Raw genomic sequence first — 5,177 nt, 5'->3', positions numbered from 1 at the left:
CCTGGAACTCTCTATGTAGATCAGGCTGGCTCAAACTCCGAGATCCATCTGCCTTTACCTCCCCAGTGTGAGAATTAAAGGCATGTGCTGCCATGCCTAGCCATGGCTCTGGATTATTAAGACATGCAGTTCAACTCCATAAGAGTCTCAACACTGGGCCAAAGCTCCCTGGTTATGTGTCCTTTGACCAGAATGTTCGAAATCCCCTGAAGAGATGAAGAGATGTATGATGTATTATTGATGAGCTGGTTAAAGTACTGGAGAAATATACACACACCTAAAAATGGTGGAAGCTCACTGAGAAGTTTCCTTTCATGAACCCCAAAGTTCTTTGCATGAACTTGGGGTACTGACCCAAGTACACAGTGCATAATCTCCCAGTGGTTACCTTGAGATCTATCTCTAGGTTGGTAATTTGCCAGTTAAAGAAAAATGACAGCCAAACACAAATGACCAGAGAGAAAGTAAATGTATCTTTAAAGAAAAAATCAAATTCCTCTAAGAAATATCTTTACATCTAATTGCCTTCTGGAAAACCAGCGCTAGCCTGTCAGCTGGAGTCAGGAACCTTCCTTCTGAGTCGCAATCTGCTTGGCTTCTGTCTGTCACCGTTTGATTTCACAAGTTTCATAATTCACTTAGCAGCTGCAATTGTTGTCAAAATGTTTGGGCTTCAAATGTAAATATTTTCAGCTATTGTTTATTTCCTGGCACAACACAGAAGTGTGTTGAGAGAGCATCTGAAGCTCTCAGTGCCTGTGCCTTAGCTAGAGAGGAACCACCACGGAGGGGCCAGAGCCTCCCTGGACTCTTCCCTGAGATCAGAGGACACAGACCACCTGAAAAGCTTCTAAATGCCCCTGTGTTCGGAGGCCTCGCCCTCGCCTAAGCTGTGTCCTGGATAAGTGACTCCCGTTCCAAAGGAGAAACACAGGTGCATTTCCTTAAAATATTTTGAACTTCCAAGAGTTTCAAGGCCGTTGCCGTTATTATCATCCTTCCAGTTTATGTAAGGAAACATGATGGATGAGAAAGACGCTTACAAAGAGAAACAGAAAAGCAGACGGCGCCCCCGCCTCTCGTTTGCATCGCCTGCCCGTTATCTTTCTCATCGCCTAGGTGCCCGCCTGGTGATGTGCCCTTGTCACGGGAAGCTCTGCCAGTGACAGCAGGGCTATCCCGCCTCAGCATCACATCTTCACACAAAACCATGCATTAAGGAATCCGTCAGATTTGTCTGCAAGGTTTGTCTTTGAGAGGAATCTAAGGTAACTGATTGATGTGGGATTTCTCTCTGTGAGCCATGATTACCATTAATGAATAAAGGAACTGCTTTGGGCCTATAGCCGAGCTATAGGGGAACAGAGCTAGACAGGGAAAACTAAACAGAATGCTGGGAGAAAGAAAGGCGGAGTCAGAGAGAAGCCAGGTAGCCCTGCCAGAGATTGATGCCAGAACTTTACCCGGTAAGTCATGTGGTGCTACATAGGTTAATAGCAATGGGTGAAATTAATATGCAAGAGTTAGCCAATAAGAAGCTAGCGCTGATGGGCCAAGCAGTGATTTAAATAATATAGTTTCTCTGTGATTATTTCAGGGCTGAGCAGCTGGGAGCCAATAAACAGCTCTCTCCATCTACAACTGATAATGAAAGTATGCAAAACTACAATGGAATTTTTAAAAATGAAAACAACTGTGGACGTCACCAGAGTCGCTGTGGCCGAACATTAAATATCCTAAGCTTCCTAAAGGGCTTAGAAGGACTCACAATGGTCACATCCGTCATTTGTCATGTATGTGCCTTTTTAAGGTGTGCTGGGGCACAGAACTGTGGGAGTGGCCAACCCATGCCCCACCTAATTTTAGACCCGCACCACAAGAGGGAGCCATGCCTGGATAGCCCAGAGACCTAGGAAAGAAGGGAACGTGACTGGGAATTTGTGGGGAAGAAACGCCAATGAAATGTTTCCTAACGGTGTTCTGCTAACCTCAGACTGGAGCCTACCCCAGCCATCACCACAGCGGCTCCGCCCAGCCAGTAACCAAGAGCAGATGCAGAAGCCCACAGACAGGCATTAGGCAGAGCTTTTGGAATCCTGCAGAAGAGGGGGAGGAAGGATTGCAGGAGCCAGAGGGGTCAAGGACACCTCCATCCAGAAGACAGCCCACAGAATCAATTAACCCGTGTTCATAGGGGCTCACGGAGATTGAAGAGACAATGGGAGCCAGTGTAAGACCGTTGCCTGGTATTTTTATGGGACTCCTGGCAGTGGGAGCAGGGGCTGTCGCTGACTCTTTGGCCTGCTTTTGGCAACTTTTCCTCCTACTGGGTCGCCTAGTCCAGCCTTGATATGAGGGCAAGTGCCCTGTCTTTTTGCAACTTGGTATGCCGTGTTCGGTTGATATCCCTGGGAGGCCTGTTCTTTTCTGAAGGAAAATGGAGAAGTGGATCTGGGGGAGAGGGAATGTAGAGGGAGAGAATAAACTGTGTTTGGGATGTAATGTATCAGAGAAGAAAACTAGATAAGTTACTTAAAAAAGATTAAGTTTTCTTTTATGTGTATGTTCTCTCTCTCTTTCTCTATCTGTCTGTCTGTTTCTCTCTTTCTTCCTCTCTCTCTCTCTCTCTCTCTCTCTGTGTGTGTGTGTGTGTGTGTGTGTGTGTGTGTAAAACACATGCAGTATTCATGGAGACCAGAAGAGGGTGCTGGTTACCTGGAAGTGGAGCTACAGATTGTTGTCAGTGCTGAGAAATGAACCTGGGTCTTCTGCCAGAGCAATAAGAGATGTCAATCACTGAAACATCTCTCCAGCCTTTGTAATTGTTTTGTTTTGTTGCTGATGTTCTGGGTATGTAACCCAGAGCCTTGTGTATGTTAGGAAGGAGCTCTTCCTCTGCACTATCCCATTTTGTTTTGGTTTGGGCTTTGTTTATGGAGACAAGGTCTCATGATCTAACCCAGACTGGCCTTGAACTCAGAGTATAATCAAGACCAATCTTTAATTTATGATCCTCCTGCCTCCTACCCCCATGTGCTCAGCTTTGGGCTTGCATCACCAAATCTGACTCATCATGTAATAATTTTTTAATAGAATAACAATGTAATTTTCTCTCTTATTAGAAATGCTTTTGGAGAGCTGGAGAGATGCCTTTGCAGTTAAGAACACTTGTTACTCTTGCAGAGGATTCAGGTCATGTCTAGCACCCAGGTGGTGGCTTCTCAGTATCCCTACCTCTAATCCCAGGGCACCCAACAACTTCCTACCTCTGAGGACACCAACATATATGCATTGCGATACATATGTGTAAGGAGCACTCATACACATAAAATTAATGTAACATTTAAAAATCCTTTTGATTGAGAATTTCCTATGTACACATGAGTTTTGAACAAATCTAGCCCCTTAATCCCTCCTCTCCAATTCCGCGATGGCTGTTGTGGGCTGGCAGTGTCACTCTCTCTGGAAATAACTAAAACCCCCAAATGGCCAGGCACACCTGTGAACGACTTCTGCTTAATTTAATAGTTTGAAGTCAGAAGACCCACTTCTCATCCGGATGTTTGAAGTGAGGAGATCCACCTCTAATTCTGGGCACACCTTCTTCTGGCAGAGTAACTAGAGGATACGGAAGAAGGAGGGCTTCTCTCGTCTCTGCTGCTTCAGAATTCTGGCATACACCAAAGGCCAGCTGAGACATCCAGCCTCAACTAGTGGATTCTTGAACCTTCCATTGGTAGACAACCATTATGGGACTAGCTGGACCACAGACTGTAAGCCATTCTAATAAACCCATATATATATATATTAATATATATTAATGTGTGTAATATAATGTATATGTATGTAATGTATATATGTGTATATATATATATTGTAATTTCCCAGACTCCAGACTCCACAAACCTGATTATTCCTTACTCTTCCACGTTCAATTTCAGCCTCTATTCTGGGGAGGCTTACGTTACTCCATGCACAGATTTTGGAAAATTCCATATCTCTTCTTCTTTCTCCTCCTCATAAACCTATGAAACCATGTCAAATGCACTTTGACAGAAAACAGCTGCCAGGGAGTTCAGAAGGGGCCCTCCTGAGGAGTGAGCTGAAGAGGACAGTGGACAGCGTGCCGTTCTCCAGCGGCAGCTATGGCTCTTTACTCTGAGGCTCACTAAGCCTGTGGGCTCAGGAGATGCAGGAAAATCTCCCCGTAATGCGTGCACTCAGATTGTTTCAGACTTTTTTGTAAAGCAGCGTCAGGGAAACTGGAGAGCGCAGACTGAGGCTCCCTCCTTTTAATAAGTTGCAGGCGGGCTTGCGAACAAAACTGAGGTTATCCTATGAGCTGCTCCAAAGTCACGGGCAACACAGACCACTCTGGGAAATCTGGGGCCCGGTGTTTTGAGCATGGGGTACACTGTCTTGGGATCCTTCTTGAACTCTCCTCCTCAAGCATGCAAGTTATGGGACTACACACATTTTAAAAATGATTGAGAGCCTCAAAAACCTTTGCATTACATGTCTCTGTCCACCGATATTTACCATATTAGGAATGAAAACTGATAACACTAAGGTTTATGTTTTCCTAATTCATTTTACCTAACAGTAATAAGTTCACTATACATGAACATAAATGTTAATGATAAATGGTAGTTTCCAAGGTGAGAGTATTGGGCACAGTTTTAGGAATCTGTCAAGGTCTGGGTTGACAGAGGACAGCAGACATCTTCATTCCCTTCACTTCCAATCTGCTAGACTAGATTGCTTTGAGTGAAGAAAATTTAGCCCAGCACTAACATATAATAGTAAAAGGAGACCTTTAGAACAACTCTGAAGATACTTTTGGATTTTCCTCTTGGCTGCTATCATACTGGAAACAAAAGTAAGCTTCTGGCCGCCTGTGGTGGTAGACACATGGAACCCTAGCACTGGGGATGTTGAGGGAGAAAGGCTAGCTTGAGCTACATAGTGAAACCCTGTTTCAAAGAAAAATAGAGCACAAATAAGTTGCTGCTGGCCAGGGGTTTGCCCTGGCTGACTCCTTTAACTTGGGAGGCAGAGGCTGGTGGATCTCTTTGAGTTTGAGGCCAGCCTGGTCTGCAGAGCTAGTTCAAGAGCAGCTAGGGTTCTTATACAGAGAAATCCTGTCTTTAAAAACCGTGGTGGCGCATGCCTTTAAT

This window comes from Microtus ochrogaster, linkage group LG7_11 (assembly GCF_000317375.1).
Source record: "Microtus ochrogaster isolate Prairie Vole_2 linkage group LG7_11, MicOch1.0, whole genome shotgun sequence".
NCBI classification, from domain to species: Eukaryota; Metazoa; Chordata; class Mammalia; order Rodentia; family Cricetidae; genus Microtus; species Microtus ochrogaster.
Note: the sequence above shows the minus strand (reverse complement) of the source record.